The 24,241-nt window shown below is 37.7% G+C and overlaps 1 long non-coding RNA gene across 1 annotated transcript in view; it reads right to left on the bottom strand.

Moving 5' to 3' along the window:
• LOC144457035 (uncharacterized) overlaps nucleotides 1–24,241 on the bottom strand; it is a 50,161-nt gene that overhangs the window by 24,351 nt on the left and 1,569 nt on the right. Inside the window, exon 2 of the long non-coding RNA XR_013486339.1 lies at nucleotides 4,806–4,917. This is a non-coding gene — a long non-coding RNA (uncharacterized LOC144457035). The remainder of the gene's footprint in view (nucleotides 1–4,805; nucleotides 4,918–24,241) is intronic.

Here is a 24,241-nt window from a genome sequence, read left to right on the forward strand (position 1 = left end):
AAACAAACTCTATGGGCCCGCCTCAAGACTTACAGCTCAGAGAAATCAATATGGAACATCTGGGAGAGTGAACCAGAGACTCACTACACATCTGTCTCCTTACCCTTCCCATCAAAATTTGCAAAAATTGCTTTCCCTGTGTCACATTCCTTCCAGTCAGACATTTTTAACCACCTACTGTATTCCAGGCACCAGGCTAGGTGCTAAAGATATAAGGAGGGTGGGGAAGCTTGTTCTTAGAGACTAATCTAATAAACTAATAAGTATAATAAACTATTTCAGGCTATTATGGTGACTAAAGGGATAAATTGTCTAAAGGTTGAGAAGAACAAGATATCCTGGACACAACTGGCTCAGGTTCAAGGACACAAATCCTGATAATGTACCTAAAGGTTTGAGAAGAGGCTTGAGAACCGCTTGTCCATTCCCTCCCCAACCCCTACCTTGTAAGGGATATAGAAATCCTTAAGAGTTATTATAGACTAGAGATGGGAGGAAAAAGGAAATAATGAAGAATTATAGCTGGTGCCAAAAGATAAAAAGAAGATGGAATCCAAAAGGAGACGGTGCTAACTTCAAAATATAGTCACCTTAAGGCTTGATATGTGTAATAAGGAGGTGTGTGGGCATGGTGGGAATCTTCAAGAGCAGAATTTGGAGGAGAAGGAAGGAAGTCTGATGCAAAGAAACATTAGATGAGATTATGCTTGTATGCATCATGCCTCTAGAAGGTATAATAACTCCTGCATGGCCTCTGGTGAATTATGTTGGACTGTGTTCAGCCCTCCTTGCTCTCATAACTAAGCTAAGTCACAGAAGGCAATAATTGTTCTTAGATGTGTCTTTGAAAGTTTCAGTCTTTACTTTAACTTGCACTCCCAAATGTCTATAGGAAGTAATAGAGGAAGGCCACAAATAAGAGAGAGAGAGAGAGAGAGAGAGAGAGAGAGAGAGAGAGAGAGAGAGAGAGAGAGGTGTGACAAAGGCAGCTGTAATTTGGAGGCCCTGGACTTTTGTCTCTGCTGAATTCATTGTAGTGAGCACAGAGTGATGCACTGGTGAGGGTCTAGGGTCATGGTCTGTGTTACTCTACAGCCCTGAGCTGCACACAGAATGGAAGGCATGAGTGATGGTAGAGCTGAGGTCCAGAGTCAGCGTAGCATTGTCTATCACTAAGCTCATTCATTCCTCCTCCCCTGTACCCAGACCCATTACATGGTATTTGGAGAGTAGTTTCCCAGGCATAGGGGATTAGATATAGAGAGAGGAAGGGGGATAATAAGGACCCTGGCCTAATGGAGCCAGGTACCTGTACTGGAAAGCAGCTGAATTGGTTGCTTGGGCTACCCAGAACATTTCCCTCAGTGTAGCCTCCAGAGCAAAGCCAAGGTGTGGGGGATTGCAAATATAGCCCCCAAAATACTAAAACAGGGGGTTTGCTTAAGAAAAGTGTAACTGTGTTGTGCTGAGGAGAAGGGTCCAAGGCTACAGAATCTGTAGCCTGATTAAGTTAGTAATGAGCACCATTTCAAGTTAACTTGAAATTCTATATCCATGAACAATTAAAGTAGGGTACCTACAAGTGCCTGGTGTTTGTAACAGTTTTATCATTTCATAATATGCTTTTCTTCTACTTCCACTTCCTGGTTGGGAAGTATTTCCCTATGGCCAGCATCCCTTCACAACCATTTATTAAGGACTTATTCTGTGACATAATAATTTCAGGAGGAGATACAATGGCTCCTCAATGCTTACCAAATATAGTCTAAATCCCTTAATCTTTTTCAAGGCCCTCCACAATAAAGTGCTACATTATACTTCCAACTTTCTCATGGCTACCCTCCCCATACTCTATGTTTCAGACAAATTGAGTATATTAAACTACCCCTTGAATACATATCAAGTTTTCCTACTCCTGCACCTATGCAAATGACATTCCATAAGGAATGTCTCTCCTTCTAAATCTGTTGACATCCTAACCATTCTTAAAGGAAGCCTCAGCTCAAATAATATCTGTCTTGAAATGCAAGGGAGAAAAGGTGCTTGAGAAGAATCTAAAATGATTGGACGGAACTATCTCTCCTAAGAGCTCCTCTAGGTCACAGATGGGGAGTTTCCTCGGAAAAAAAAAACTGTTCTCTTGGGCCTTGTTCAATCAAGAGGAGATAGTTCTACTCAGTTGGCCCAAATTAGAAGGGCCTATGTGTCGTCCTTCCCACAAGGCACATATTACTTAGCAAGAGATGATGTTCAACTCCATAGGAAGTATTCTAATATAATAAAGGTCCACACCTTGTAATTTCATCCACTGGATGGAGCATCTCATCCTTTTGGTGAATGGGAGATCCACCAAAATAATAAGCAGTTCTCCTATCTTCCCTGCTACAAAGATAAAGATGAATTTGTGATAAAGGAGAAGACGGCCAGGAATAGTCTGGCATGCTCCATAGACTTTGGGAAAACAGAGGGACAATAGATAAGATCCCATGTCCTAAAATGCTACAGGGACAGTCAGCTAAAGAGAGATGAGAAAATCTCAGTAATGAAATTCTGAAGACACAAAATGGAACAGCTCCAATGAAGAGGAAAACGGAAATCTGCCTAAAGAAACTGGAGTGGATGCACAGGGATACATCAACTAACCTAAATTTTTTTAAAGTCATGTACAAAAGAAGGAAGCAAAGATGTATGACAGAAGTTAGGTACAAGGGGATGACATGTTCCAGTATCATAGTGTCAGAAGTGCTAAATGAAGGTAGAATTAGCTGAGATTGATAAGAAATACTAAGTACAAAAAAGGGCCATTTTAGTTATTTTGGAAAAATGGAAAATCAAAAGAGGAATAAGACTGCTGCTTGGGACAGATGGAAAGACAATGGATGACAGAGGAAAAGCAGAATTTATTATTTTCTTTCTGTTTTCTTTACCAGTCTTTGGACTACAAAAGATAGAACAAAAGTGGTCAGTTGTGAATTGACCCAAGAATTGAACTGAACCCCAAGATAAGGAAGGAGATGTTAAGAGAGCACCTAGCTATCTTCAGTGTGTTTAAGTCCACAAGCCTGAGCAAAAAACCACACCCTGGGATACTAAGGGAACCTGTAGGTGCATTTGCTGAGCCTTTTTCCATGATTTTTGTAAAATTGTGGAGATACCAGGAGAACATTGTACACAGTAACAGCCACATTATGCAACGATCAACTATAATTGACTTAGCTCTTCTCAGAAATACAATGATCTAAGACAACTCCAAAGGATTCATGATGGAAAATCCTATCCACACACAGAGAAACAACTATGGAGTCTGAATACAGATCAATGCATACTACTCTCACTTTTTTGGTTTTTTTTTTCTTTCTCATGGTTTTTTTTTTACCTTTTGTTCTGATTCTTCTTTCACAACATGACTATGGTTTGCCATCTTGGGGAGGGGGAAGGGGAAGAAAGAGGGGACAGAAGGAAGGAGAAAAAATTTGGAATTCAAAATCTTATAAAAGTGAATGTTGAAAACTACTTTACATGAATTTGGAAAAAATAAAATACTATTAAATGGGAAAATAACTGTGGAGATTTGGAGAGGAGCTACAGGATTTGGAGATGGACAGATGTGGTCCTGTTTGTTTTGTTTTTTAAAGGAAAGACTAGAGTCTTCAGACCATGGGATAATGAGCTTGACTTTTATTTGCAGAAAATTACAGAACATATAAGTAAAGGGATGGTTTGTGAATATTTAGAAAGGGAGTTATGATCACTACGTCAGCACAGCTTTGTCAAAAACAGACTGGTAGAGGCAGCTAGGTGGCACAATAGAAAGAATTCTCTGGCTTTGGGTCAGGACGAGGACCTGAGTTCAAATCTGGCCTCAGACACTTGACACTTACTAGCTATGTGACCCTGGGCAAGTCACTGAACTCCAATTGCCTCACCAAAAAAAAAAGAACAGACTGGATGATACCTAAGTTCATGACAACCTAACTTTAACTGCTTTTTTTTTTAACTAATAAAATTAGACAGGTAGATCTAGGGAAGGCTATAGTTATAGAATACCCAAATCTCAGCAAAGACTCAGACAAAGTTTGTCATGCCATCCTTGCAGGAAAAGTAGAGAGGTATAGTTTAGATGTTAGGTAAATTAAAAGACTAGACCCCAAAAGAAGTAATTCATGAAGCAATGTAAACTTGGAGGGAGATCTCTGGTGGAATGTTCCAGGCATCTGTCTTTGGCCCAGTGCTAGTTAACATTTTTATCAATAACTTCAATGAAAACATAAAGCTCTCTCCCAACACTGGAAAAGCCCTTTTTATCTAATTTGTATATATTTTGTATTTACTTATCTGTGCCCACCCCCAGTAAAAGGGGCTTCTTGAAGACACAGTCTGTTTCATTTTCATTTTTCTGTTCCCAGGTTCTAATACAGCACCTGGCATATAACAGACACTTGATAGGTGTATAGTGAGTCAAATTGATAGAATAGAATAGATGGCCTGTTTCTCAAATTTGTTGATGAAACAATACCTGACAGGCTGGAGGACGGAATCAGGCAGGCTCCAAAAACAACGAAGTCTGATCAGGTATACTTTAATGGGGACAACAGGATGTATGGGGTGTTCAGGGAATGCTAGCATCTCTGGTATGATGGCTTGCTGAGCCTTTTTCAGGGCTGCTCATCCATCTTTGGTATCCACTTTCACCCAACTTTCACCTGTGACTCCAAGAATCTGTAATATGTGCAGTGGCCACATCCCAGCAAACCATCTAAGCAGATGGGCTAAACCAGGTTGAGGGTAACTGGTGGGCTCCATACCTGTAGGCAAGTTAGAAGGATGTCTACTCCAGGCATGTGAAGACTTTTTCCAGTAGAACGGGTGGATCAGAACAATTTGTTCCAATGGCCATGAAAGTGACTGAAGCAGATGCTGTGGAGTGCATAGAACTTGGTCAGGCATCAGACATCAAGGTCATCCAATGAATCTCTAGTCATCATCTTGACTTCTGTTCTGCCACTGAATTTCAATGACTGAGGAAGACAGAATGAAGCTAACAGCTTTGTGCTACTCTGCCTTATTCAAATCCACTTCCCCAAGCAAGTCAAGACATCATTGGTCTTCTTTGAAAATGAGCAAACAGGGGCAGCTAGGTGCTGCAGTAGATAGAGCTTCTGGCCTTGGAGTCAGGAGGACCTGAGTTCAAATCTGACCTCAGACACTTGACACTTGCTGTAAGTCACTTAACCCTGATTGCCTCACCAAAAAGAAAACAAAAATGAACGAACAACATGCCATAAATAGCACTTGTCTCATGGTGTTGTTGTAAGCATAAAATGAGATGTAATTTGTAAAGCACTCTGTAAACCATAAAGTACTATACAAATGTTAGTTATTATTAGCTATTATAGATAAACAAAGATAAATAAAGCACTGTGCTCCAGACACTGTGAAACACTGATACAAATACAAGCAAACAAGACAGTCCTTACCCTCAAGGGGCTTATGCTCTGATGGAAAGGCAACACATAAAGTTGGAACAAAGCCATTGGCAAAGAGATGGAGACAAAGTCTAGAGAGTTAGTGAAGCCCAGAGTGAAGTAAGCATGCTTGGGGCACCTATTGAAATGGCAGTCTAGCCAAGAGAGGAGAGCCTCAGGACAGGGAATTCTTCCGGATTTGAAAGATTCCTGACAAGAAAGTAGAAAAGGAACAGATTCTAGAATTAACACAGGCTAAACATAAGTGGGTATTTGAGCTAATGTAATATTCTTCCTGGGCAACAAATGGAAATTCTAAAAGGGAATTTTTGAGAACAAAGCAATGATTCCAATGCTAGGAATTTCAGGCCATGAAGTTCTTCTGGGGGCAGCTATTTAGTGGCACATTGGATCTTTTAGCAAACCTCAAATGAAGCCCCCAAAACAGGCAACCACCCTGCTCCTGCTCAGGCAGGACCCTGACTGAGCAAATTAAGATATTTAGTTCATAAAATCACAGTCTCCAAGATGAAAGAGGTCCCTAAAGATGACCAATCCACCAACTGCCATTGCAAGAATCTTGTCTGAGTATCCCCAGGCACTGGCCATCCAGCCTCTGCTCAAATACACCTCATCATAAGGGACTCACTATCTATCAAGGTATTTAAGTCCATTTTTATGTAGCTTTGATTGATAAGAAGTTCTCCCTTAAAATGAGCTCAAATAGGCCTCTCTATAATGTTTTGCCTTCAAAGGACTTTAAAATAAGCTACTGAACATCTCAAAAAACAAAAGAGTAATCTGGTATCTTCCCCACCCCCACCCCACAAAAGCTCTGCACAAATATTCAGTGTTAATATCAGTGTTAGGGACTGCAGTTAGAGCTGAGTATTACAGAGACCTGATGTGCCTATGGGAGAAGCCAGCCCCAAACAGCTCTAAAGTTAACTCAGCTTATAGGCTATGTTCTATTGGTTTTCTAGAACACAAGTTCTCTTTCCTTTTGACCCAGCACCGCTCCAAAAACAACTCCAGCTTCCAGAGATTTAACACATTTGGTGGCCAACAGAGATCATTTTGCAAGTAAAGATATCAGGATGAAGAAAGGAATGCCATAGTCATGTTACACCTAGATTTCAGCAAATGGACAAAATCTCTCATAAAACTCTGGGGATTCGATAAAGGATGAGAGCTAAATGACAGTACAATTGAGTGAATTGGGAATCTGTTGAATGGCTACCAAAATTATGTCTCTATGCTGAAATGCACATATACATGTACACATACACAGACATATATATACATATATATGCATGTGTATGTATATATATACGCTTGTGTGTGTGTATATGTAGGTGAGAGACAGGGACAGACAGAGACAGACAGAGAAATAGAGAGAGAGAGGAAAGAGAAAGATCTGGGGGACAGCCTATATATAGGACTGAGTATATATACTTAATGTATGTATTCATGTATATGTATATCCTATACACTTTGCTTCAAAAAATTACCTATTTTATGTAGTATAGGAGACCATGGGCTAGACAACAATTCATTATGCAAAGAATGTTGCAAAAAGATATTCCTTTTCAGGTATGTGTTAGTCTAGATTTTCTGTGAAATCCCTTCTAACTCTTTGGTCTTATATAATTTCATATTATATAGGGGATACTTTAGGTGTGATGTCAGATTAGATGTCCTCTGAGATGCCTTTGAAGTCTGGGAACTCACAATCTAGTACAACATAACCACATTATTGCTGAAGACACTGAGGCGCAGAAAGATGACCTGAATTGCTGAAGATCACATGGCTAGTCGGTGGCTACAATAGGACTAGAATTCAATCTCCTCCCTTTCTGATATAGGCCCTTTTTGCTATACCATAGAGACTACTATTTGACTAGCACCATGGTCTGCCCCCTTGGATCTGACATTTCACTTCCCACCATGTTACTTGCACTGGGCAAAATCACCCTGTATCATTGGATACTATTAGCCTGTATTTATCTTGTTTGGACGTAGTGGTTTTTATGCTGTTTTTCTTATTAGAGTATAAGTTCCTTGGCAGCAGGGACTGTCTTTTGCCTTTCTTTGTATATCCAGAACTCATCATAGTGCCTGGCACATAATAGAGATTTAATAGATGCTTGTTGACTGACTATTGTCCTTATGGTTGTCTGACACCACCCCATCTATCTTCATCACCTTCCCTAGCAGGTTGTACCAGGGTCTCTTATCAGATACTACCTCTGCTGGATTTTGTAAAAGACCAGATTAACCCTTCACCTCACAAAGCACTATGGACAGTCTCTGATAGTTTTCTCTGCATCCTTGGAGCTTGATACAGCTCCTCCCCAACAAACATACACACACACACACACACACACACACACACACACACACACACACACACACACTTACACAATGTTTGGGGTCGAATATACCAAGGAACTGATTGATCCTTCTGAGACCTTGAAAACTTCATTTTAGGAAGATTATTTTGATGCATAATAAAGCTGCAATTTCAGATTCTAATTAACCGTAAGATTTCCTAATTATCTAAAATCTAACAGATGAAGAAGCATTGCTTTCCACAGTACACTACTCTGAGATAGCAGTCAAGAAGCCAGAGTATTTACTCTGTAGAATAATTATCTATTAATGTAATTTAGAATAGGAATTAAGTGAGTCGACTACCTGCTGTCCTTACAGAAGTAAGGCTCTAGGGTGACAGAAAAAAAGGCAAAGTTATCTGGGGTCATAAAACGTTATTTTGAAAATTTGCATTTGATGATACCTAAAATTGCTTTTCTATCATGCTGTATTACAATTCCCTTATTAATTGTTCTTTAGGACTTATCTGCTACTAAGTGAGGTTATTACAAAGGGAAAACTCTATGATTTCACAGGAAGGATGCTCATGTAGAGACAAGAAAGTGGTTCAGTGCATGGTGTGCTGAGCCTGAATGCAGGAAATCCTGAGTTCAAATCCAGCGTCAGTTCCTGGGCAAATCAATTGACCTTTCTTTATCTGCCTCAGTTCCTTGCTTGTAAAATAAGAGTAACAATACTGACTACCTCAGAGAGTTGTTATAAGGTTCAAATAATACACATACTTTGCAAACCATAAAGAACTATATAAAATAAACATGTAAATAAAATAGTTATTATCTAATCCAATCAACATTTATTAAGAGTCTACTATGTGCCAGGCACTGTGCTAAGTGCTGGGGATACATTAATAAAAAGAGAAGATAATTCATGCCCTCAAGGAGCTTACACTCTAAAGGGGGAGACATAAAGAAGGATGGAGATGAGATAACAAGGGGTGCCTGGTCTGGGGCATCTTGTTCCATGGAGTTGAAGCCAAGCAGAGCAACAGAAGCAAAGCTGAGTGAGCTGAGTCCAGTGTCTGCCCTCTACAAAGGAAGGCATTAGAAGGAGAAGTCTGCCCTCCAGCTCTCCAATTAGGAAGATGAGAGGCTGAGGGAAATGGTGTCAATCATTGGGTTAGCAGTACGGTGGTGAATTATATATATTATATATTATTGTATGTCATTATATATCATTATATATATTATATATTATAAGTGATTAGCTTATCCTAGCAGAGCATCTTTTTTCCATTAAGTTGAAACTGGATAGAGCAGCAGATGCAAAGTAGAGTATTATATTACTTGGGTGGGATACTCTACATATATATATATGTGTGTGTGTATGTGCATATATATATATATATATGTATATATATATATATGTGTGTGTATATATATATATACACACACATATATATTGTCAACAAGGTCAAAGTTGATTCTGCTTGATTGCTTTTCTTTGTTACAAGTTTAACCCTCAGGTGTCACTGTCAAATATCAGAGGCCAGGTTGTCCACTGAGCCCCCCTGAAGACCTAGTTCCCCCTCCATTTGTGTAGAATCCATGCAGCTTCCCTTCTCTCCTCTTCTTGGCCATGGCTTCCCTTTCAAACCCAATGTACAGAATGGCTGCCTGTACCACGGTCACCCTGGTAGTTTATACTGGCTCCATTTTTACCAAGGGCCATTTTCCCAGACAACATACTAAGCTCTTCTCTCTATTAAATGTGTGGCTCTTGAACTCTCCACCAGATGCACTGGCACATTGAAAGTGTATTTTCAAAATCTCAGTAATTTAGATCTCCCCTCCCCTTGGCTTCCTTCCTTTGTTTACAATGATTCCACATGCATTCAAGTAATTAGAATTGGAACAGATTAGATAGCTATTTTGTTTTTGTTTTTAACATAATTCAAACAAACAAACAAAAATACCAAGAAATACTGCATAAAGAAATAACAATATTAAAGGGGCTAGATGCTCCTACAGCAACCAGTGGGGGAAAAGAAACAGTATAGCTCTCTTCCCCTTCATCCTGCTCCCTGTTGAGGCTGGGAGACATGAAGGAAGAGAGTAAATGGGAGCAGGGAAGTAGAGGATGAGAGCCTGCTCCCAGAAGAGCACAGAAGAGAATCTCTAAAGTCAGACTCACACACACACATATACAAAAAATCTTTTCCTACACGTATAGACTTTGCACCATCTATGTTCTGTACAGCAACATCCCCAGCTCTCAGCCTCTTCCTTGCCTCCCACTCACAGAGAGATGTAGGTCATTTGGTTCATTATTCAAACCATGCTGGAAAAGTTTAGCTTAAGGACCCAGGCTAAAATGATGTCTTGGCTTTATCCTTTGCCATTCTCCACCCTTCTCAAGGTCAAAGCTTCCATCTTCTCTCCCTCCTAGTGGGGAATTTTGTCACTCTCCCAAAGGCAATCCAGGCTGGAAGGCAGCCCAGACTAAATATCCTCATTTGTCTATCTCCCAAACCTTTAACATTCTCTCTGGTCTCTGGAAAGAGTGCTACATAAGGAAGACTTCAACTTGGAGGAGAGGAGAGGAGTGTATTTCCAAAAAGGACTGAGATATGATAACAGAAGGCATGAATAAAATTTATTTTAATGCATAACCAATAGGAGGTAAGCATGGTATTCCCCCATACTGAGTATATTCAGCATATTAAGAACAGCTCCATTTACAAGCACACATTCCATAGAATAAAGTTTTATTGAAAAGTCATGGGAAACAAATTTTGTAACTGTCCACATGTTCATATACAACCATCTCTTTCATCCTTCATCTACTGAAATATATGCATTTGTTTATGATTTAACCCAAAACAAAAGGAAAAAAAGAAAATTATTACATTTGTCATATTTGTCACATGACAAAATAAAACTAACCACATGGTAAAAGTAAAAAAGAAACTCAATGTTGACTCAGAGGACCTAAAGTCAAATCTCTGCTCTAATGCTACCACTTATGTGGCCATCAGAAAGCCATTTAATCTCTCTGAGGCTCAGTTTCCTCCTCTGTAAAATATGGATACTATACTTCATAATCTCTAATAACTCTTCTAGCTCTAAATCTATGATTCTATAATCTGTGAAAATAGATGCCCTCAGAGAATGGCCATTTCCCAAAGATTTGTATAGAGTCTCAGTAATGTATAGTCATGGCAACATAATGCTTCCCTGACAGCCAAGTGTCTCTTCCTGCAGTTCTGAGTAGCTCCCAGCAAGCCATATCTAGTGGCACCTGCCTTATGACCCTCGATTAGCTGCAGATCTGTATCACTTCCCTGAAGGTAGCTTCAAGTGATGTTCTTTGCCATGGCTCCCAAAAGGCAGGAATCCCCAATCATAGCTCTTCCTCAGGTCCCAGCAGCCAGTATAAGGAATTGCTCTTCAGGGTTGGTCCACCACTGCAGAGAAGAAGACCTCCAGAGTGTATCCAGTCTAGCAAGATGCACAATTCTCCCTGAATAAAGCTTTTAAAAAAGCTACATCCAGTACTGTTGTTTGGCAGCCAAAAAAGCTAATATACTCTCTGGCTGCATTAAAAGAGAGATAATGTCCAGGAGAAAAGAGGTGAGAATCCTGCTGTGCTTTGCCTGCTCTGCAGTCAAACCATACATAAGTATTATAAGCTCTTTAAGGAAGGGTTTTTTTGGCTTCCATCTTTGTATCCTCAATGCCTGGCACCATCCTTGGTGTTTAATAGACACTTAATAAATGTTTGGTGATTTGGAGTGGCATATCAGGAACTACCTTAAATGTCTTTCCTAATATGAGTGTGTCCAGAGATTATTTTTAAAAAGGCACCAGAATAAGGAAATTTATATGCAATGCCATAGAAATGGTTAATGTAACTTATGGATATTTAGGGAAGCTAGCTGGTAGAGTGAATAGAATGCTGGGCCTAGAGTCAGGAAGACTCATCTTCCTGAGTTCAAATCTGGCCTTAGATACTTACTAGTTGTGTGACCCTGGGCAAATCGCACAATCTCTGTTTGCCTCAGTTTCCTCATCTGTAAAATATGGATAATAATACCCCTTATCTCCTAGGGTTGCTGTGAGAATAAAATGCACATAGTAAGTGCTATATAAATATTAGCTATTAGTATAGGCAAAAGTCTTTGAAAAGGAACAGTGATGAGAGATGGCATGTCAAGTTCAGGGAATTCTCAGTAGGCCAGTTTGTGTGAAATGTAAAAGCTGTGAAGATAAGTAATATGAAATGTCTGAAAAGTAGATGGGAGCATATTGTAGACGGATTTAAATTTCGTGTTGAAGAATTTATATTTTTATATGAGAGGAAAGAAATTTTTGAAAATTTGAAGCCTTTGAGAGTTTTTGAGTAGAGTAACGATTTGGTCAGATCTGTGATACAGGAATATTAATTTGGTATATAAATAGACAATGGTTGGGAAATGAGATAATTTATCAGAACTGACAAGATGACAGAGTAGTGCAGCCTAGCTCCTCACAATAATCACTCCAAAGTCAATCTCAGTTGAGTATTGTCCTAAATGGTAGTCAGACATCAAAAGGGAAACCACAATGGGTGATCTTTTCAGCACAAAATCACGTATTTGACCTACAGGCAAACAACCAGTACAGCATCTGTAGAGCATGGTTGGGAGCCTATTCTCTCAGGAGTGAAAGAAGGCTATGATGCTGTCCTCTAAACCAGAAGAGATCTCAAATCTGGCCCAACAACAGGAGGCCTTCTTACAATTGTTTTAAACCAGAAGAACATATAGAAGAGGGCCATGGATCTTTCACTCTAAACAAAGAAAGTGGATCTCAGAGCCAATCCCCTGGGAACAGATGAGGGGATTGTGATTCTGGCACCATCAATAAGATATCATATAAGACAAGCCAGAATCATATAAGGTCACCACAGTGCCACCAGAAGTGCCCAGAGCCTAGCACTAACACAAAGCCCTAATATAGAAAGTAAGGCTAAAAGAATGAGTAAACAAGCAAACAAATAAAAATAGGTAAAGATCCCAGGGATGTCCAAGACATGAAACCAAAAGAAGAAAATAACACCAAAATATCTGCAAGCAAATCTTCAAAGAACACAGATTGGCCACAAGATTAATTAGAACTCCTAGAAGAAAGTATTTGAGTTTTTTTTAATTTTTAAGTAGTTAAAAATTATATTATAAATTAAATGAGAAAGCTGGACAAAAAAGTAAAAAAGAAATGAGAACTATAAAAGAAAGACTTAAAAAAAATAATTTATTAACAGAAGATACAACAACTTACCCAAGTAAAAGACTCCCTGAAAATTAAAACAGACCGGTTTAGATTCTTAAAATTTAGCCACTGCTGAGATTCTTATAATCTAGCCACTGCTCAGATTCTTGCAATCTAGCCACTGCTCAGATTCTTACAATTTAGGTACAGTTCATATTCCTTAAGAGTCTGCCCAATATGACGAATATTCTAATAAACCTTGTCTTTGGCAGAAAAAAAAAAATTAAAACAGACCAAATAGAAGTTGGCTCTATAAAAGCATATGTGTGTGTGTATATATGTGTGTGTGTACATATTTATGTATGTATATATATTTTAAAAGGTCAAAATATTGAAAAAATATAAGGTATTTCACATGAAAGATAATTGACCTGGAAAACAGATCAAGAAGCAGTAACTTAAGAATCACTAGACTATTTGAAAGTAACATATTTCAAGAAATCATAAAGAAAAACTGCCCAGACATACTAAAACAAGAGAACAAAGTGAAACTAGAAAGAAACTTCCAAAAAGAAATCCCAAAATGAAAACTACCATGACATCATAGTCCAAATCCAAAGCCTTCAGATTAAAGAAAAAATATTGTGAAGGGCCAGAAAGCAAGAGTTTGAGTATCAAGTTCCAAAATTAGGATCACAAAAGATTAAGCAACAACCAGTCTAAAGAATAGGACGCAATATTCCAAAAGGAAAACATGTGAACTTACAGCCATGAATATCATTCCCAGCATAACTAAGCATGTATGTATAATCCTACAGGAGAAAATTGTACCTTCAAGGAAATAGAGGACTTTAAAGTATTCTTGATGTGAAGGCCGAAGCTGAGTAGAAAGTGTGGAATACAAACATAGGAGCTGAGAGAAATATAAAAAGATAAATACAAGAGAACAATCAGAAGACGTTTTATAAGGGTGAACTGTTTGTATTATAATGAGGGAAGGGATGGTACAAGTGACCTTTCAGAGCTCCATGTCATCTGGGGTCATCAAAGGAGTCAAACGAGACATAAGGCCTGGGAGTGGCTTTGCTCTATTTTGATTAAAAAAAAAAGAAAGAAAAGAAAGGACTGGGGGAAGAGGTTGCACAAGGGGAAAAGTGGGGGGAAAAGGAGAGGGAACTTATCTCACATAATCAGGGCGTGCAAGTACCTACTTCAAGTGCTGCCCTACTCTAATCCACCCTCCACAAAGCAGTTATAGTGATTATCCTGAAGTCAGGTCCAGCCATGTCACCTCCATACTCAATAAACTCCAGTGGCTCCCTACCAACTCCGGAATCAAATACAAAATCCTCTATTTGATGTTCAAAGCACTTCACAACTTAGCGCTCCACTCTTCTTGTCTTCCTTGCAATGCACTCTTTGATCCAATGTACTGGCCTCCTTCCTGTTCCTTAAACAGGACGCTCACCTTCCATATCCTGGCATTTTCTCTGACTTTTGCCCATGACTGGAGTGATCTCCCTCCTCCTCTCCACTTTTTAGCTTTCTTGGCTTCCTTCAAGTCCCAACTAAAATTAAATCTTCTATAGCAAGCCTTTCCCAATACCTCATAATTCTAGTGCCTGTCCTCTTTTATTTCCTATTTTTTGTGCGTATAGCCTATGTGCATATATTCAAACATATTTGTTTGAATTTCTCCTCCATTAGATTTTGAGATCCTTGAGGATGGGGGACCATCTATTACCTCTTTCTGTATTCTCAGTGCTTAGCACAATGCCTGAAACATAATAGACAGAAACTGGTCAAAAGAAAGTAGAACATAGACACAACATCTTTCACCCCAACCCCCACCCCAAAACACACACACACATCAATGAAAGTGAAATAATCAATCAACAAATAGGGCACCAAAACAGAAATTTATTTTTATTATTTTTTTTAGGCACTTGGGGTTAGGTGACTTGTCTAAGTGTCAAGTGTTTGGTCTGAGGCCAGATTTAAACTCAGGTCCTCCTGACTTCAGGGCTGGTGCTCTATCCACTGTGCCACCTAGCTGCCTCCAAAATAGAAAATGTATAAATCAAGGAAGAGATTAACAAAATTAAAAGCAAAATATATATGTGGAACTAATAAATAAGACTAGGAGATTTTAAAAAAATAGATAAACCATTAGCTAATTTGATGAAAAAGAAAAAAAAGAGGAAAACTAAATTACCAATAACAAAATTAAGAAGAACAACAAATGAAGGAGAAATAAAGGACATAATTAGAAATTACTTTGACCAACTATATGACAACATAAATAACTTCAATGAAATATATATTGATAAAAATATCTAGATTCCTAGGACAAAAATTAAAGAATTAAAACAACTCAATCTCACAAAAAGAAATTGACCAACCCATAAATGAATTCCAAAAGAATATATATGTATATATATATATATATATGCATATGTATCAGATATATTTACAAGCAAATTCTATCAAACATTCAAAAAACAATCCCAATATTGTAAAAACATTTTTGCTAAAATAATAAACCAAATGTCTTCTACAATACAAATATGAATTTGATACTTAAACCAGTGAAAGCCAAATCAGAAAAAGAAAACTACAGATGAATATCCCTGATGAATATTGGTGCAAAAATTTTAAACCGAACAGCAATGAAATGACAGCAACATATCACAGAATTTTACAATATGACCAGGTTGGACTTATATTAAAAATTCTGATTTAATATTAAAATTTTATTATTGAAAAATTATAAAAATAATTGACCATGTTAATAGCAAGAAAAACAAAAATTATATCAGTGATAACAGAAAAAGCTTTTGAAAAAATACAATATCCATTTCTGTTAAAAAAAAAACACTAGAAAACATAGGAATGAATTATCAGTTTCTTAGCGTAATGAATGGTATATATCTAAAACTAAGAATCAGCATTATATGTAATGGAGATAAACTGGAATCTTTTCCAATAAAATCCAGGGCAAAGGAAGTATGCCCAATGTCCCTGCTACTACTACACATAACAACTAATACAACTTAAAAACACTTCACAGAGATAAATAATTAAAGAAATATTAATTGCTTCTGGGTAAGTCAAGCCATTGGAATGGCAATACTACCTAAATGAATTTAATTATTCAGTATCATGACAATAAATTTTCCAGAGGATTACTTTAAAGAATTTGAAAAGAGATCAACAGTCTCAAGGTAAATAATGGGGGGGGGGGGAGTACAAAGTAATGTGCCCTAGCAGTACAAGGTCTTAAAATATACTACAAAGCCATCCTTAACAAAACAATTTGGTAGTACTTTTTAAAAAAACAGATTATCAATAGAATAGATTAGGTACGCAAGACGTAGAAACAAATTAATACAATAACGTAGTACTTAAATGAATACAGTAACACAGTATTTAAACACAGCTACTGAGACAAGAACTCACTATATGACAAAAACTGCTTAGAAAACTTGATAGCAATCTGAGAGAAATTAGGCTTAGACCAATACTTCACATCATATACCAATACAGGCTCCAAATGGAAATAAGACCTAGGTATAAATAGTCATATGATAAACAAATGATAGGAACAAGGAAAAAATAACTATGTCAATATATGTATAAAGAGTTCATGAACAAACAAGATAGAAATGATCACAAAAGATCAAATGTACAATTTTGATTACATAAAAAATTTAAAGTTCTTGCACAAACAAATTAAATAGAGCTAAGATTAGAAGATAAATAGTTGACTATGGAAAAGTATTTGTAGCAAGTTTTTCTAATAAAGGTGTCATATCTAAGATATGTAAGGCGCCCATTTAAATTTATAAGAATAATTAATTTGACCATTGATAAATTGGTTCACCAACTGATACGTGATCAAAGAATATAGTTTTCAAGGAAATAAATCCAAGCTATCAACAGTGATATGGGAAAAAATGCTCCAAATAACTAATAGAGAAATGCACATTGAAGAATCCCTAAAGTTTTACTTTACACTCATCAGACTGGCAAAACTGATCCCAAAAAGTGGAAAATGACAAATGTTAGAAAGATTGTAGGAAAATGGGCCCATTGATACATTGTTGGTAGATTTACACATTGGTCCAGTCATTTTGGAAAGTGATGTGGAACTATGTCTCCAAATGCTTCTAAACTATCTATACCCTTTGATTCAAGGATCCCATTACCAAGCTCATACTTTAAAAAGATCACATAAAGAGATCAGAAAGGAAAGGTCTTATAGATACAAAAATATTTATAGTAACTCTTGTTGTAGTGGTAAAGAGCTGGAAGCTAAGAGGATGCCCATCAAATTATGATATGTGAATATAATAGAATACTATTGTGCTATAAGAAATAATGAAATGGTTTCAGATAAACATGGAGGATTCATATGAACTGACACAGAGTGAAGTGAACAGACCCAGAACAACAATTTATATCATAGCATTAATAATGTAAAAATGAAATATTTTGAAGGACTTAAAAAGAACTCTCATCGATGTTATGATCAATTCCAGAGCAACATTGACAAAGAAGGATGCCCACCTTCTGACAGAGAGGTGATGGACTAATATTCAGAATGAGATACATTTTTTAGACATGGCCAATATGAAAATCTGTTTTGTTTGATTATGCTCAGTTGTGACATGGGTTTTGTTTTTTTTTTCCAAAGGAGGGGGAAAAAAATAAATGTTTGACAACTGAAAAATAATATTTAAAAAAAAGAAACAAAAAAATGGATTGGAAAGAGATAGGAAGTGAAGAGGCCAATTAGGAGGTTATTGGAATAGTTCCAGCAAGAGGTGATGATAGCTTCTACTAGTGTATTGGCTTTGTAGATGGAAATGTAAGGCAAGAGATGTGGAATCTGAATAAAAAAGATCTGTCAACTAAGTGGATATTGAGGGAGAAGGAAGAGTCAGGTTGCCTATGATGTTCAATTCAATTCAAGGACCATTTTTAAAGTGTCTACTATGTTCCAAATATTGATGGGGACACAAAGATGGAAGTGACTAGGTTGGAAGAGAAGACTATTTCTTAAAGACTGACTGCAAATTCTACTAGCAGCTATCCTGGGAGAAGGTTGTGGGAGAGGGAATCTATTTTTTTACTTTCATGAAAGGTTGTAGGAGGAGTTGGAGAAAAGAGAGAAGGAATTGAACCCAAAAAAAGAAGGAAAAGGAAAATATGTGGATTATTTGGAGGGGTTTGTACAGTTCCTGAAGGCCAGAATTAGAACTTAAATTTGTAGAAATTTGGGAGAAATTGAGGATGATTTGAAAGGTAATTTGTAATCTCGGTTCAGATACTTGTCCAGGTTTTTCATCTGGGTGGGGTGCTGTGATAGGTTGAAGAGAAGGAGCAAAATCAAGGGAAATTAAGAAGGCTTTAAAGGGAATAAGGAGGATTAAGAAGAATTACATGTTATGGAGAAAGAACCCAAAGAGGAAGACTTAATAAGAAAATGGTAATAAGCATGACAAGGAAATGTACACAGAAGAGTTGGAGGGTCAAGCAAATTAATAGAGTGATTTGGAGTGTGGGTCAAATTGATTTTCTTGCTATAGACATAGATAAAAGTATATGCAAACAATATACAAAATAAATAGACAAGGTAATTTCAGAGGTTCGACATTAGCAATTGGAGGAGATCGGGAAATACTTCACATAGAAGATGGTCTTTCAGCTGAGTTTTAAAGAAAACAAGATATTCTAAGAGATAGAAGTATTAGAGGGAGGGCATTCCAGGCATGGGACATAACCTTTGCATAACCTTTATAATCTTTCACTAGAGTGCCGAAAATACACTTTTCTCCACAGAATTCTTTATAACAAAACATTAATTCTGACAATATTCACTTTTCCTAACACAGTAACCATGAAATAACCCATAAAATGCAGTACACAAAATAAAATTGGTAATATGCAAAACATTTTTTCTTGCAAGTAACTCCCTAGAATTCTGCGACTTTTTGTGGTAACATCTCTATTTAAAAAAAAAAACAATGATTTCAGACAATATTCACTTTTTATTATAACACATGAAATCTACAATACTATAAACATTGCACAGCAAATAAAATTCTTAAAACTAAAACTTTTTTAACCTGCATATTACCTTCCACTGGGTTAGGTGGAGGTGTAAGGGCATTGTACTGTATCTAGGGAATCATCAAGGCATTAACACCAAACAAGCAGCTGACAGTAACTGCAGACATTTTGGCACAAAATTTATCTAACACCTTTATTTCTCATTAAGCCAAATCACTGACTTTGCAAGCTTGGGCTTAGAGCCCAAAGCACTTGCACTATGTTTTTGGGGCACAATTGCAACCAAAACTTGAGTTTTAAAGGCAAACAATGAAAATATACAAAGAATGCACAGGGAGCTTTTTAGAATGATAGGGTGAACTAGACCAGTGGAGTGCCTCCTAGGATACTTCACACGCTTGTTTGCATTGTGCCAGAAATGTGTAAGGTTGCTACCACAAAAGTGAAAATGAGGTTACTAATAAAATCATGGGAACACTTGAAATCATGAAAATTAAATGTGTGAATGTTGAGGATTGACTGTATAGGCAAAGGGGTAACTCAGAATTCCTAGTTACTGGAAGTCCTACTTTTTCTATTTGTAAAGTCTTCATGAAGTTTGCCTTTGTCGTAACTGATGGGCTCCAAGGGGCAGTGCATAACCAGCCCTTCTCTCTGCTATATGGGTCACACTCCTTGAAGCTTCCTCTCTCCAATGATTATAACTCCCAACCAAATTTCTCCTACTGTCTCTTATTAGGTTGCAATACGTAAGAAGTAAATCCTGACAGCAGGGTGCCTAGGCATCTCTTCTCACTCAGACAATGACTGGTCACATGTATTTTCATGAGCAGCAGTGATATACAAGGACAATTACCCTGCAGGAGCTGAGGCAGATAATGAAGGAAGAACTACCAAACAGGAGCACACAATAACCAAAGCACTTCTCTGCACTAAACTCAGCAAAGGAGAATGTTGGCCTCTGAAGGAAGGAATGAGCACTGTTTATAACCAAAGGGATTGTTACTGCAGGAAAATGAAAACTGAAAAACCATTGTCTTAAAGGATGTAAACAACACATTTATTGAAACCAGAGTTGGACAGGACCTCAGAGGGTACTTTCTTCACACTGCAAGAAGCCATTCTATAGCACTCCTAATACCAGACCATGTAGAAGCTTTTGCCCCAGGAGAGTTATATAACTAAGATCCACACCAGTGGCCAATAGAATAACTGATTGTGTGGAAAACTCATCCAACAGTAACAGGGCAGCTGTGGCACAGTGAACTAACTGATAGTCTGGGCACTAAATTTCTATCCCAGATCTGTGACAAATTTTTTCGTAACTGTAGACCACTCATCTCACTTCTTTTTGTCTTAGGTCTTTTCTATAAGATAAATGGCTAGACCAGGTGACTGTGAGGTTTTGGTTTCTGTTTCGTTTTCCCCAGATTTAACACATTTTAACTCAGTCTTTGCTGGGTGGCTGTAAGATTACAGAGGGAAATCTTCCTTGGAGTGACACTACTGTCAGAATGTTGAGTTTCATGATTCTCATGGGCACTGTGGTTCATGAAGGCACAAACTCTGAAAAGCCAGGAGAGAAGAATCAAGCTTAAGCTTTTTAAACCTATAAACAAGATCTGGCTTTATTCCACGAGGAGATTCTTCCCTCACTCCCTGACTGAGGACTGGAATCAGAAGCATGAGAATTTTAACCCTTTTGTTTAAGGTTTGCCTGCTCTTAGAATGCAAATCCCACTAGGAGGTATATCAATTTCAGCTACCTGTAGTCATTCACACCTTAATAAATTATAAAATTTCTGTTATTTTTTAGAAAGGAAGGAGGAACTCTGCCAGGCGAAATATGACCCTATTAAGTAGAGGAAAGCTACCTCTGCTATCAGCAGGTCGGTCAGTTAATAAGCATTTTAGTGCCTACTATATAACAAACACTACGTTAAGCTTTGGGGTTATAAAGAAAGGTAAAACATAGTTCCTACTCTCAAGGAGCTCATAGTCTAATTGGGGAGAAAAATATGCAAACAACTATGTGCAACCAAGACAATGTAAATTGGAGATAATCAACAGAGGGAAGGCACTAGCATTAAGGAAGATCTAGGTCATACAACTCTTTTTGAAACCTCATTCTGGATCAAGAGGATCCTTCTATATCTCTATGTTAAGAAGCCCTCCCCTCAGTCCCATGACTCTTTGAGGAACTTTCCCATACTGGCAGGAACTAGGTGGAGGACAGATTGTGTCCTACAGCTCTCCCCCATCAGAACAGCTATACTGGCAGGAGATAGAAGAAGATAGGCCCTTCTACCACCCATCTCTTAACTATAAACTGTGTAGGAGATCTGGAGAGGCCCTAATGACATCAAAACTCCACTACCAGCATTTTATACACTTGAGATTTTAATATTTATTAAAATATCATAGGTGATAAACATTCCAATGCTTTAAGTCAGGGATTCTCAACTTGGGTCTGGAAATGGATTTCATGAAGTCTATGAACTTGAATTTGATTTCACTAATCTATAACTGAAATTTACCATTTCCTTCCATTTTAAATGTAAACAAAAACCCACATTAGTATTAGCAGTATTTGTGACTTTGTTACCAATAGAAATTAGAGATATTTTCATATCACATTGCATTTGTTCCACATATCTTGAAATATTGTTCATGCTCATTGCTGCTATGAAATTGCTTTAATCAGTCAAACATTTGTAATATGAGTCCCAAAGCCTATTGATACAACCCAATTTGTTGCATGAGAAACACCAGGGCATTTCTCCTTGGGTGAGCTCTGGGACTCTCTCTTGTTTGAGCTGAGTTATTTCAATCTCAGTGGGAGGAATCCTTGACTCTATTGATATAGATAGATAGAGAGATAGAGAGATAGATATAGATATAGATATAGATATAGATATAGATATAGATATAGATATAGATATAGATATAGATATAGATATAGATATAGATATAGATATATAGATTGCTGTATGTATGTATGCATATGTATGTATGTATGTATATGTATGTATGTATGTATGTGTGTGTATATGTATATGTTCTTCTATGTATAGTTTTTCTGATTTCTATTTTGTGATTGAATTGGATAAATGGGTTTCTCTGATAATTGCTACATACGTTCATTGTGGAATTGGAATTTGGTGTGAAAGGAGTCGAGCCTTAGATATAAAGCATGTGGCCCCCTTTTCCCTCCATTAATCAAATAGGGATCAGAAATTATCTTGAACCTGAAAACCACATCCCCTAAACTAATAGCATTTAAGGAACAAATAGACTCTAGCCTGTACCCTGTCTCTCTGAGGAGAGCAGAGTGACCAAGCATGGGCTCCAACCTCTTGCTCCTCCTCTGGGTAGGAATTAAAGTTTTCCTTGGAGAAGAGTAGGGGGTAGAGGGGGAGAAGAGGCTAGAGATGTTTATTTCACTTCACTTTGATCCACACAAAGACACCCCCTTGCAATATTTATAACTTTGCCACCAATAGAAATGTATATAATCAGGATCAAACGCAAAATCCTCTGTTTAGCATTCAAAGTCCTTTATAATCTAGCCCTTCTTTTCCAGTTTTCTTACACATTACTCAAGACATACTGTTCAATCCAGTGGCACTGACCTCCATGTTGTTCAATGAACAAGATGCTCCATCTCTTGGCTTGAGGAATTTTCTTTGGCTATCCCACACTCCTGAAATGCTCTCCCTCCTCATCTCCACCTATTGGCTTCTCTGGCTTCCTTCAAGTCCCAACTAAAATTATATACTCTACAGGAAGTCTTTCCCATCTCTTTTAATTCTAGTGGTGCTTGTGGGGTTGAACTCAGGAGCTTCTGAGACCCATAATCTCTCTAAATCTTGTTGTTTTTGTTGAGTCTTTTCAGTTGTCTTTCCTGTCTTCTTGTTGTTGAGTTGTTTCAGTCATGTCAAATTCTTTGCGACTTTATTTGGGGTTTTCTTGGCGAAGATACTGCAGTGTTTTGCTATTTCCTTCTGCAGCTTATTTTACGAATGAGGAACTTAGGTAAATATTAAGTGACTTGCCCAGGGTCACATGGCTTGTAAGTGTCTGAGGCTGGATTTGAATTCATGAAGATGAATCTTTCTGATTCTAAGTCCAGTGCTCTATCCACTAAGCTATCCCATCTTCCTGTCTATAGACTATATATCAATATAATTAGTTTCCTTTGTAATAATACGTGTGTTATTTAATGTGTTTAAAACAAAACTTATTACTTTTCCCCTGAAACCCACCCCATTACTACCTTCCTGGTTACTGTAGAGAATGCTGCACTATCTCTCACCCTCAATATCCAAGCTGTTGCCAAGGCCTATAGATTTCACTTTTGAAATGCTGACTACTTCCCCCTTCTCTCCTCTGATACTGCCACCACTCAAAGTTGAAAAGGGTCTCAGTGATCATCTAGTTCAAGGGATCCTGGGAGAGATTTCAGTAGGTCCACCAATTTGGATGAGAAAACAAGTACACCCTTATTTTCACTATAGCTGAAATTTAACATTTCCTTCAATTATTTGAAAGCATTTTTTTTTGAGAAAAGGTCCATAGGCTTCACCAGACCACCAAAACTTCCATGACACAAAATTTTAAAAAGGTTAAGAATCCTTCATACTCTTCAATATATAAATGGGAGGGGGGAAAGAATTCTTTCAGCAGTATGCCCAACAAGTGGTCATCCATTCTTTGCTTAAAGGTTTAGAATGATGTGGAGCTATTATTTCCTAAGGCAGCACATTCCACTTTAGGATAACACTAATTGTTGTGAAGTTTTTTTCTGAATTTACCTTTTGGAAAATATGACTCATTGCTCTTGGGAGAATGGGGCCATGCTCTGCCCTATTTGGTCTTCCTGAGTGCCAGTGAACTGTAAAGTAGGCAATGGGGAGGGACATACCAGGCCAAAGACCATAGAATTCTAGCAGAGGGTAATAGATTTGGAGTGTAATCAAACTTAGAAGTTATCTAGCCCAACTCCTCTTATATTACAGATGAAGAAATTGAGTCCCAGAAAGATGTAGTGACAGAATTGAACCCAGAACCTCTAACTCTGAATCCACCATACAGGACTGGTCAGTGCAGTATTCCACAGGC

This window comes from Phascolarctos cinereus, unplaced genomic scaffold (genome assembly GCF_003287225.1).
Source record: "Phascolarctos cinereus isolate Bilbo 61053 unplaced genomic scaffold, phaCin_HiC Scaffold_4;HRSCAF=312, whole genome shotgun sequence".
In the NCBI taxonomy this organism is placed as follows: Eukaryota; Metazoa; Chordata; class Mammalia; order Diprotodontia; family Phascolarctidae; genus Phascolarctos; species Phascolarctos cinereus.